We start from the raw sequence: 12,761 nt of genomic DNA on the forward strand, positions 1-12,761 counted from the left end.
TTTAGTGATTATTCGTCGTCATAACAAATGACATGAAATTTGGAATGTCAATAAGACTGCATTTTGTTTTTACCTATCGTGCTGCCTCAACAGAAGAGGCCCAGATGGCTTTTGGAGTAACAAAACGTTCCAATCAATGCAAAAAGCCGAGATTCAAGCAAAGTATAAAATATGCAGGTGAAGTGAAAGGTACTACACAATTAAAGAAAAGTCACAATTTCAGTTCTCCACGGCTAGCGAATTATATAGGGATTGACGACCACTAATGAAACATTCAAGCTTAATTTTCTGTAAAGCTGTATATGCGTAGGCCAGAAAAGCACGTCATCCAGCGGGGGCGGTTTTGCGAACACCGAATTTTCTTCTGATTACTTGGACTTAATTGCTCTTTTTTTAAAGCACACGTTCTACCTTTACCAGCCAACGGTTTTTTCATGGCGTGCGGGACAAGAAGTTCCCAACGCGCCTAGGGAGGCGCAAGATGCTTTTCACTCGCGGAGCACAGCGTAGATGGCGCGGCGATAGGGCGATATTACTCAGCGTTCCCCGTGTTCACCGCGGTGGGCGTGTCAGCGGAACCCTTCCGTCGGCTTTGTCGCCTGCTTTAGCGGTGTTGTTGGGCCTGTTTTGGCACAGCTTCGCGTCCATTACGCGCTTATTTCTCTGGGGGATTGATTAACTGGTTTTGCAGCCCCTCCTGGGTAACCCGGAACCGACGGAATAAGTGGTCCCACGGCAACGATACGTTAAGGATTGGTTTGTAGGGCGGGAGAACAAAATGTAGAGATTACGTACAGACGTCCGGCCGCTAGAGAAACGACATCTTTTGCGCAGTGCTTGTCACAAATCGGACCCCGTTTTCGAACTAGCTGAGTACCAATTCGGTTGTGTTTTAACAGGTATTACAAAAGACAAATGGAGCAACTGTTTCTGATGAATAGCGATTATAAAAGTTCCGTCAGCTTTCTAGCAATTCTCAAACTTACCAGACTATTCAGTTTAGATCCGTATGAATGTCTATCACTAAGCTCAAATGCCGGAACGTTCCTGTGTCTGCGTTTGCATTGTGCGGTGGTTTAGGCCCGACCTAGCCCATCAGGATGGCTAGGATCCGCTGTTTACAAAGACGCTCCTCTCCGTTTTCTTTCTTCCGACGCACGGCCGGGCTACAGCGGCGGCGTCCACTGCTCGATCCCGGCCGTGGACGCCGGGCCGTGGAGCAGCGGACGCCGCCGCTGTAGCCCGGCCGCGTATTCCCAAACCATATCCCGTAGGGGCCCAGACCAACCGCACGCCCTAAGCAGGGGCGCAGCCAATGAGGTTAAAAAAATTGCAATTTTTTAACATCCTTGGACGCAGCACCGTGACGTCTCTACCTATATGTGCGCGACTTCATGCAAGGTGGATTTTTCTTTTTTTTTCCCTCCCCTCGTTTCGGCTGCTTGGCAGGCGGCCTACGGTTTCGCTCCGTGGGCGGGGCTGGCCTGCGGCGCTGGGGAAGCGGACGCACATGCGATAGAAGTTAACCTTTTGTTATATTTGTTCTTGTTTATACAAATTGTTCTTGTTTTGTTCTTGTTTATACAAATGTATAAACAAGAAATAGGAAATAAAATATAAATAGTACAACACAAGTTGCAAAACGCCGCCTCGCGTACTACAACGCTTCGTATCGAAAAACATACCTTTCGCCCGTTTCTGGAACTTTTGGACAATCCAGGCTGTGTTGGTGCACCCGCTCTACGTGTCCATGAAGGCGTTGACTGCTACTTCGTCAGACAGGTTCGCGCGGAACACAGATTCATGATTTGTTGACGGGAGGTCATCTCTGACGACCTCGAGCGGCTGCTCGGGCTTATCCATGAAGCAGAAGTTATAAGCTTCGCGACCACGCGTGAATACGCGGTGGACGCGCGTGGCGCACACAATTATGAGAACGGACCTTGTGATGGGCAGTTCTGCGCCAGTGCGAGGCACAGACAAGTATGGCGAATAACACGCTCGCTGATCTGCAGACGAGCGACCGACATACGCGCGTGCTTTCGACCGAATGAGAGCAAACGTTCTGCGCTTCGGTAGGGAGTCCAAAGGACCACCCAAGACCAAAAAAAAAGCATTTTTGCCTTCACTTTATTGGGAGTGCTTGCTTTCCGGAACGTAAACAATAACTACATATGTACGTGCAAAAGCATCCATCCGCGCGCGCACTTTGAGCAACGCGCCGAGCGCTAGCTTAACTAGGAACACCATGGGAGATAAGCGACTGACAGCGCACAAGAGAGCGTGGAGAGCGAACTTCATCTTCGCAGCGCGTACGCCAGGCTTTCGCTAGAAGCGAAACCATCGGCCGCCGCGAAGCAGCGCGATCACAAAAGTTCAAAACAAATTTTTGTCTTAATTTTTATGAGAGTGTTTGCTTTCTGGAACTTGTATAATTGCCACATGTACGTTAAAGCGTCCATCTGCGCGCACGCACTTCGAGCACCTAGCCGAGCGCTTATCTAGGAACACGACCGGAGGTCAGCGTCAACTTGAAGGCGCGCAAGAAGAGCGCGGAGAGATCAGGGGCTCAGGTACAAAAGGTTAACTTCTACCACATGTGTGTCAGCTTCCCCAGCGCCGCATGTCAGCCCCGCCCACGGAGCGAAACCATCGGCCGTCCGCAAAGCAGCCGAAACGAGGGGAGGAGAAAAAAAGAAAAAATCCACCTCGCATGAAGTCGCGCACATATTGGTAGTGAATTTTAACCTCATTGGCTGCGCCCCTGCCTAGGGGGTGTGGACGGCCTGGGCCCCTACGGGATATGGTTTGGGAATACGCTGCCCGGCCGTGGCCGACGCTCCTGCGTTCGGGACGGCGCCCCCGCCAATCACAAGTAACGGCTGGCAGAATCTCTGGTTTCCCTCTTTCGAGCCCCAGGTGTGTGAATTCAAGTGAGGTCGCATGTGGAATTGCTGTGGCGGTCGTTCACAGCTGTTAAGTACGCGCACTTACTTAATTAATGCCGCCCCGCAGCTAGGTATCCTTCGGTAGGCAGAGCGGGGTTACCTGTATTGTGTGTGTTTTTCCGCCGGCTGAGCTGACTGGGGCGCGAGGTGCGCGGGGAGAGAACGCGGAAGCTTCTTTGTTATTCGCCGCGCTTTTGTGTTCACCCAATAAGCGGGCTTGGAGAGGACTTACACAAGTGTGTCGGTCACCCAAGAGTAGTTAAAAGCGATGTAAGCTTTTGAAGGAGGCTTTCTTCCAGTTCGTTTTGGAAACTGGTGGAGGGGGACCATTGACACTTTAACGACCACCATGAGAAAGCTCGAAGAGGACGGAAGCTGAAGGTCAGGCAAGGGGTCCAAGCTTAGGTCAAACATAGGAAGTGGTCACCAGACGTTCTTTCTGTGACAGTTGCACTGCTGAAAGATACTGGGAGATTTTTCAGTTCGTCACACATCTGAACCTGGCCACTTGGCCGCTGGAATGCGTCAATGGGTAGGTGGCCAGTCTTTGTTAGGCGCTCCACGTGTTAACAAAGGAAATGAATTTTGGCGGCGTTCGGCACAATGGTAGGTGGCATGGTATGGACAATACTTTAAGACAAGTCGGAGAAAGGTTTGCTTTTAGTTGGTTGGTTTTATGTGTTATATTCGTGTTTTGCTGAACACCCACGGGTTTCTGTATGAGAGTGAGAGGATTGGGGGCACGTGATCATTTTGAACCCACCTAGCTTAGTCACGGTGGCCAATCAGCAGCCAAGTGTGGGATAATGAATGAGCCATCCTCACTCTAGAATTGTGACGTCCCTGTTGTCGGCAGGGTTTTATTGGAAAAACCGACAAGTTTGCTGCTAGGAAGGAGAGACAGCGAGGAAGAGAGAGAGGAGCGTGGCGAGCCCCGGTCGACGAGGGCCTTTCCCCACCTCTTGTATGCGATCATGAGCCTTGGAAGTTGTAAACACGTAGTGTAAATAAAGGGTACATATTGTACATCTCTTTGCTTGGAGTAGCTCATCGTTTGCCACGTGGCGTCGACGACGAGCCGTCGTTTCATCGGATCATCGCTTCGATCATGAATTTCAGCGACCTATACACTAAATTCGAATTTTACTACAGCTTTATTTTAAAACCACATTCACAACGTGGATTGGGTCCAATGATTTTGGTGGACCATGTACCGGCCTAAAAACATTGGTTATAATTCAGAAAAAAATCGGGTTGTTTCTTTGAAATCCGCAAAAAGAGATCTGTGCGACAAAGGCAGAAGAAATGAGACAGTAGTTCTAACACCATTTGGCTTGAGTACTGGCGTATTCGAACACAACGCAAGAGGTGGAAATGGCTTACGGTACCACGGTAAAGCAGAACCACAGTGACTGTGGCGTTTAATGGCGATGGCAACGCCTGTCAACAAACTTTACTAACGCCCGAGTACCCCTCCGTTCATCCGAGGAGGACGACGACTACGACGAAGGGTGCAGACGTGTCTCCGTCAGCTCCGGCTTCAATGCCAATTAGCGAGGCAATAATTAGTTGGTATCACAAATATCTTGTAACCAGTGCTTCCGGAAGGTCTTCGCGCACACGCTGATACCGGATTTTTCAAAAAGGTACGATTTTTTCAGAACCTTTTGGGGATTTCTCTCTGCCGACATCCTGTTCGGAGCTAAGCCTACCCGACTGGAAACGAAATACGTGGTGGAGATAGGCCGCCAGGCCAACCGCTAAGCCTAATGCTGGCTGAATCAGAGACCATGTCGACCGAACCCGCGCCGTCAGGGGTCCTCATGACTGACGACACGGACCGGATGTGCATAGAAGTAGCGCGTGTTGAAGAGGAAACGACGTCAATATCCCCAGAACAGAAGAACGGCTGGACGACAGTCAAACGCAATAAGAAGCCGGTAGGAGAGCCAGCGCAGCGCTCCCTACCCCCAGCGATTACGGCAACCAAGACATTCGCGAGACGAGCGGCAGCGGCGGCAACCATGGCGGCGAGGCTTCACACCAACCTACCAAGGGAGGACGGCAAGGTGAACCTGAGACCGCGCGGAGGACTCTGCGTGGCGAGGACCCCACTACCCGCAATCGAGGCGGCCATCACGAGTGCCGCGGGCATACCACTGAGCGAATCTACGAACGACGCGTTTGTGGGCAACAGAGAGCAAAACATCATCGTGATCAGCACGGCCGACGCGACCCGAGAGTGTCGGTACTCGAAGATCAAGGAGATAGAGATCAATGGCAGGAAACGTGAAGTGGGCGCTTACGCGACGGTGCCAGAGGGAACCGCGAAGGGCGTGATTCGCAATACGCCGGTGGAACACACGCAAGAAACAATCATTGCCAAGCTAATTACGCCCAGGAATCCGACGGTGATCGGTGCGCGGAGGATCGGCAGCATCGCTACCATCATCCTGGCGTTGGAAGGAGACAAGGTCCCCAGGGAAGTGTGCTACGGCTCTAGAATTCTGGAGTGCAGCCTGTAGAGGAAGCACTTCGACTTTTGCAAGACGTGTGGAGAGGTCGGTCACAGAAGAGACGTGTGCCCCACGCCCAACGTGCGCGTATGCACAGACTGCGGTCAAAAGAATCCGAAGGAAGGACACGCCGAGTCCTGCAAGCCACGATGCAAGCTCTGCAACGGTTCCCACCCCACCGGGGCCAACGGTTGCAGGTACAAATATAAGACCCCGTACGTGGTGAACAAGCGAAGGTGGGCCAAGAAGGAAGCGGAAGAGGAACGGCGCAGGCTGGAGCGGGAGAACCTGGCATCGGACAGTTTCCCGGAGTTAGAAAACGCACGATTGGATCGCAGCAAGGGGAGACGACCGCGCTCCGCGAGCAGACGGCGACCCAGCCGCAGCGCGAGCAGCAGGAGAGACTAGTGCAGAAGCAGATCGAAATCCAGATAAAGAGTTAGTTGGTCCCGGATCATACAAAAGAGCGCGGGAATGAAGGAGCCCGTAACGAGCTCCCCCGCGCCGAGCAATGCCTTGGCGAGCCACGACAAGGAATTTCAGAGCCAGATGGAAGCGCTTCCCAGGGAGATCGCGCAGCTGCGGGAAATAATAGAGAGCATGTCCGAGCAGATGAAGGTGGTGTGCCAACAGCTGCAGGCGCGGGAAGCACAGCAGACGTGCGGGCAAACGAGACAGACGACCCCGGTGTTGTAAATAAATGAGATGGGCGCAGGCAGAGGGCGATAGCTGGGGTGAGGAAGAAGACGAAGCTGCGCCCACTGCCTCGCTCAGAGTATGTTCCATCGCCTTACGAGAACGGGTGTCTGGGTCGGCCTTCCCTCTTGGATCCTCCACACCCGGTACGTCAGGTGCAACAGCAGCAGCAGCAACAGCAACAGCTGCAGCCACCGAGAGACGAGCAACAGGCGGAGCCGATGGGAGAGGACAACAGCGCAAACGAGGCCCAGCCGGCGCAGCCGCAGCGGGCGGCAATCTCCCTACCATCGCCCAAGAGGAGGGCCATCGAGAATCTGAAGGAGCGTAAGCTCGCCTACAGGGTAGATAAACTAGAACACGCGTTCAACAGTTTCAAGGGTGAGATCCGCAGGGACATGGCAACCATCATTCAACAGAGCGTGGAGGCATCTATACAGAAGACCGTCATGCCAGCCATACAACAGGAAAAGAGCATGCAGCAACAACTAGCCGCTGCCATACAACAGTTGAGAGAAGAGTTTAGTCGGATCTTACCACAATGGACGGAACCGCCGCAGCCGCAGTAAACAACAAGTTTCTTGTCATCTGGCAATGGAACTGTCGAGGTCACGACAGCAAAAACGCCGTACTCCAGGTCCTCGCTTACAAGTCAAATAGGAAGCCGGACGTCATCGCCCTACACGAAACGCTGAGCGAGAACGCTCGTTTGCCAGGTTACAAAGCACACGCCATCACCCCTAGCAAAGCACCCAACGGCACGGGCAGGGAGATCTGCACCTTCGTCAGGAAGGGAATATGTCACGAAGAGAGAGAAGGCCTAAAGAAGTCCATGGCCGAGCACACCATCACGGAACTAGTGATAGGCGAGAAAAGAAAGCAAAGCGTTTACGTGGCCAACATCTAAAGCACGCCGAGCTACCCCAGGCAGCGTTTCAAGACGCTCATGCGCACAATCGGCAAGACGGCAGGTAATAACGCGGGACTAGTGGTGTGCGGCGATTTCAACGCTCACCACAAGAGGTGGGGGTACGCCGAGAATCTGGCCACAAGAAAGGACCTCCTGGAAGCCACCCAGGAAGAGAATCTGACCTTGATCACGGACCCCTTGCACCACACGCACACCGGCTCCAAGAACGATCGAGATACCACTCCGGATCTAACGTTCGTCAGAACGCGCGGGAAGCTTCCGACGTGGACCAATACGGGTCTTAACTTGGGCAGCGACCACTACATCTTAGAAATTTGGGTCCCCGTGACTGAAAAGCCGTTCGAGAAACGAGTCCACAAGATCACGGAGTGGGACTTGTATCGCACTCTGTTGCCAGAGGACGAGGAGGATATACAAGACGTAGAGACTTGGACGACAAAGATCGTGGAATGCGCGGGAGCAGCCACCAAGGAGATAGAGACGCAACCCGAGATCGAAGCGATATACAGCAGATAGGCTCACATGCTCGAGGCGAAGCGTTCTATCCACAAGAGATGAAAACAGCAGCGGCACAACAGGAAGCTATGGCAGAAGGTCGCAGATCTCAATCGGGTCATTCAAAAACACTGTACCGCGCTCTGCCGCCAGCAACGGGCGGAGGTTTGCAGTGCGGCGGACGGTCAACTCCACGTGGGGAGGACGTGGTCGTTACTACGCCACCTGCTGGACGAGACCAAGACTAAGTCCCACCAGCGCGACAACCTCAGTAAGACCCTGAACAAGTTGATCAGAGAGCTCGGCCAGGAAGAGACGTTGAAACGAATCGGCGACAAGTACCTACCCGACATCCCGGAGGAGAGCCACCCCGACTGGGGGGGTCCGGCCAACGAGTAGCTTGACAGAGACATCGAACTCTGGGGGGTTCGCGCCGTGTTCCAGGGGCTGAACTGCCGTTCGGCAGCGGGCCCTGATTGCGTGACGAACAAGGTACTCAAGCATCTGAACAAGCCGTCGCTCGCCAGCCTGACGGCCCTGTTCAAGAGGTGCTGGAAGGAGGGCAAGCTACCCAAGTGCTGGAAGACGGCGAAGACGATCTTGATACGCAAGCCGGGCAAGCCCCCGGGTATCGAGAATCTGCGCCCGATCTCTCTAACGTCCTGCGTGGGGAAGGTGCTGGAACACGTCCTCATGAACAGGTGGCAGGCGTACCTAGAGAAGAAGGATCTATACCCCCACTCGATGATCGGCTTCAAGAGCAAGCTGAGGACCCAAGACGCCATGTTGCAGATCAAGGCAGAGGTCACAGACAACGCAACGAAGGACAACGAGGCGATAGTGGGACTGGACCTGCAGAGTGCTTTGCACAAAGTGAAGCACTCGGCCATCCTGTCCAAGTCGGCTTCCTGCAGATGGGGGAGCGTACGTACAACTACATGCGCGACTTCCTCTCTGGACGCACGGCCAAGATTCAAGCGGGAGACCACTCTCTAGACGAGCGGAATATAGGCAGCGTGGGCATGCCCCAGGGCTCGGTGATATCGCCGCTACTATTCAACCTTGTTATGATCGGAGTCACGAGGCGCTTGGAAGCCATATCCGAGGTCTGTCACACCATATACGCAGACGACATCACGCTGTGGGTGCCGGGCGGATGCGACGGACACGTTGAGTCTTCCCTGCAACAGGCGGTGGACTCAATAGAAGACCAGTTGAGGGGCACGGGCCTGATCTGTTCCCCGAACAAGTCGGAGTTACTGATAATCCCGCCAAAATCCAGACCTAAGCAGGAGAGCGACATCAGCCTGCGCACGAGCAACGGGCAGGCGATCCCGAAGGTAGCCAAGATCAGGGTGCTGGGGTTCTTGATCGAGCGCAACCGCCGGAACAACGACACGCTCACCCGACTGGTAGCCAAGGTAGCGTCCGCAACGCAGCTGATCAAGCAAGTGGCGAACAGAAGATCCGGGATGAGGGAGGACAGCCTGCTCATACTTATCCATTCCTTCGCTATGAGTCACGTCGCCTACGCGGCGTCCTTCCACAACTGGTTGCATCAGGAGCGCAACCACCTGAACACGGCCATGAGGAAGGCATACAAGGCAGCCACAGGCGTTCTCGATAGCGCGTGCACTGAGAAGCTCTTCCGGCTGGGAATACATAATACGCTGGAGGAGATCATGGAAGCCCAGCGGGTCGGCCAAGGGTTCGCTAACGGGGAGGACCATTCTCGCCCAGCTCGGAATGGAGACGGTGGCCGACCCTCAGAGCCTCGGCAAGCAGGAAGAGCGCGATGTCCCGGCGGCCATCCGAAACGCCGTCCGAGTGTACCCGTTACCCAACAACATCGATCCGACCCACAACGCCGACAGGAGAGCGGCCATAGCGAAGGCTGTGTTGGAACATCACGTGAACGTTCCGGGCACCAGATTCGTCGACGCCGCGGAGTACGGCCACCACCAGTGCTTCGCGGCGTAATGATAGATGGGAAGACGGGAGTCACGGTGAACGCCGCGAGCATCTTCACGAGAGACGCGCAGCGAGCGGAAGAGCTGGTCATCGCCCTGGCCATCGCGGACCCAGAGACGACGATGGTGCTTAGCGACTCAAAGAGTGCGGTGCACAATTTCGTCAAGAGTTGGATGTGCTGTGAAGCAGTGCGGCTGCTCGATCGGGTGAACATCGATGGATGCAAAGTGACAATAAAGTGGTTTCCCGCCCACGCGGGACACGAGGTATGGGAACTCGCCACCAACCACAACGAGATAATGAACGCAGTCGCGCGAGGATTAGCTGGCCCTGCGGCAGCAGTGGAATCGTCTGCAGAGTGGTGGACCGAGACGAACGACAGGTACGATACCTTTCAGGGTATCACCAAATATTATAGAAACAGCAGGAGGGTGCTGGCACCACCTCATCCCGAGCTAACCAGTGAGGAAGCGTCCACGTTTCGACAGCTGCAGACGAATTCACTGATGACTGGGTCGTCATGAAGCACATACAGCCAGAACTCTATACAGACGACACGTGCGTGTTGTGTAACTATGCTGGGGCCTCGACCGCCCACTTACTGTGGGACTGTGAAGTGCGACCTAACGAGGCGGCAACCAGGACAAACCTACCACCGTGGATCCAAGAAGCAGTGCGCAGTTGTGAGAAGGACACTCAATTATCAGCCGGCCAGCAGACCCTGGTGGCCCTCGAAAAGCAGCACCGGTGCGAAAGCTGCGGGGCGACGCCCTCCCTTACGGGGCAGCGGCGTCCAACCCCGTAGCGAGTAGCGAAGGGGTTGTCCGAGTAGGGATGACGTCGGGATCGACGAGTGGCTACGTCCGGGCGCAGTGTACACAATGTGTCTGTTGCAGGTATTCAACAAAGTCTTTCTTCCTTTCTTCCGTTCATCCAGATTTCTGCTAGTCTATAGAGCACAAAGTTATCCTAAATCTTGTACAGCTGTTTGCCTTAGTTGAGATTTTGCTGTTACGATACATTATTTGTTGGGATTTTGGGCACCTCGCGAGGCGATTTCGAAAATGCCATGCGTCGTCTTGCAGTGCTTCACTTAAATCGGCATCTGTGGCTGCAGTGCTTGAAAGAAAGATTGAACAGTTTGCGAGTACATAAAAAAATGCAGCCTCTTCATGTACGTTCGGCCCTCAACGATCGGTGTCCATATTATAGTAGAATATAGAGAATAACAATGTCATTACCCACTGCCACAAAGTTGAACTTGAGGAGAATGTTAAGACTTTTAATTTTACAATAAAAAACGGGGTTTGATTTTGCTAACAGCTTTAAATTGCCATCATTGATTTCGGACACCATTATTTGAAAAGGATTGATGTGAAGTCCTATGTCCTGAGTCCTTTCTTGTTCGAGTTTTGTTTGCGCTGTACCCATCATGAACCTGTACCAAAACGCCGAACTCGCAGTTCTTTTTAAACTGAGAAGTCAAGCATATCTTTGGTGTCGCAAACTAAGAGGAACCGTTTTTATTTATTCCTTAGTGGTAGCTTCAGTTTTCACCGCTTCAATACTGTTATGAGAAGACAAAGAAGAGGGCAGCATTACATACCGACCTCGGGGCTCTCAAACATTGTGCGACTTCTGAGGATGAAGAACATGCGTGTGAGCGTAGATTGCGCAGTATCTACGATGGCTGGCATTTAAATTGAAGATATATAGTTTAAACCTCTCATTCTTCATGTCCTCGGTCGAAGCACCCCGTAAGATTTTTCGTACGTCCTGACACATCCCCTCTCGGTTCCGGCTATGCAACGTTTCCGTCCGGGCGCAGCCTTCGAGGATTGCCAGGCCGTGTCCCAGGCCAGGGCACCCTCACCCTACCACGACCACCACCAGACTGTTTCCTCCTTCCAGAAGTATTAGCCAGTGACGAGCCCACCAATAACCGCCGTGACAAGATGAGACGAGACGAGACCAATAGAAGGCGCCGTGTTTCGGGAGTTGTGTTCCGACGTGGTTCCGACGTGTTCCGACGCAACTCCGACGCCACAGTGGCGCTGGCTACCATTCCAAGCACAGAAAACGATTACCTTAATATAAACACCCAAGAAAGTGAACCGGAGCACAGCACCGCCGGTGGCGTAGTGGTCATCGCGCCAGACGCGTATTCTGGAGGTCGTGGGTTCGGATCCCGCCCGGCGGTCATGTTTTGACCGGAGACACACCCCCGGTGACATACCCCTCGAAGCGCATCGCGTGATTCGCTGGGCCCGCTGTTGACGCCTGGGGGCGCCGACAGTGGTCGCCACCGCCGCCGCGGCCGAGGCAGCCGACCACCCCAGCCTCCTACCATGCATGCGGCGCTTGGTCGTTTCGGGCAACGTGACTCGTCTCGCTCCCGGTGAAAAAAAAACGGTGCGCTCGCCATGAAGGAACGCCGCGTTCACCCGGCCTCCTTCTGTGAGCGTTGCACGGAACCGAACGGCTTTGAGACGTGATCGGCAATACAGATAAATAAAAGGTTTAACCAAGCGAAACCAAGACTCCACCAGACTAAGCCAGGCTTTTGCTTTGCATATCCAAGGGTAGCTGAGGTAAGCCGCAGCCATTGTTGCTCCACTTTGTGTCTTCCTTTCAAAAATATGTACCCGCTTCGACGATAATAAATGAGCTATCCAACTCCCACCTCGGCTTTCCTTGGTTTTCTGTACTGACGATTCTTATTTTTTATATTACTTCAACAAAACGAGCCGCTTCTTTCCCTTTCTGATTCGCTATATATATATATATATATATATATATATATATATATATATATATATATATATATATATATATATATATATATATATATATATATATATATATACAAATATAAATATACATATATATATATATATATATATATATATATATATATATATATATATATATATATAAAACCCACAACACACTCGACATGAAGCCAAGGGATTAGAAAGAGGTTCCCATTACCACCAGTCGCCTTACATTTTTTGTCAAGTTCCCTCCCCCACTTAAAGGGGAGTGTACACGTACATTTTTAAAGGGGTACTGACACAAACTTTTGAAGGTGAAATAAATTCGGAGCTAGATTGCTTAAACACACATACATCATCTGAAAAATATCAGCGGCAAATACATCCAATAACATATTTAAAATCAATTTTAAAGCGTGCGAAACGCAAG

The 12,761-nt window shown here is 52.5% G+C and overlaps 1 non-coding gene across 1 annotated transcript; it reads left to right on the forward strand.

The window, feature by feature from the left end:
* The first annotated feature begins 11,684 nt into the window (after positions 1–11,684).
* On the forward strand, positions 11,685–11,757 carry Trnat-cgu (transfer RNA threonine (anticodon CGU)). Its single transcript has one exon. It is a non-coding gene; the product is annotated as a tRNA-Thr (tRNA).
* Positions 11,758–12,761: the final 1,004 nt, after the last annotated feature.

Source organism: Haemaphysalis longicornis, unplaced genomic scaffold, assembly GCF_048455015.1.
Source record: "Haemaphysalis longicornis isolate Haplotype H1 unplaced genomic scaffold, Haemaphysalis longicornis Haplotype H1 scaffold_13, whole genome shotgun sequence".
Lineage (NCBI taxonomy): Eukaryota > Metazoa > Arthropoda > Arachnida > Ixodida > Ixodidae > Haemaphysalis > Haemaphysalis longicornis.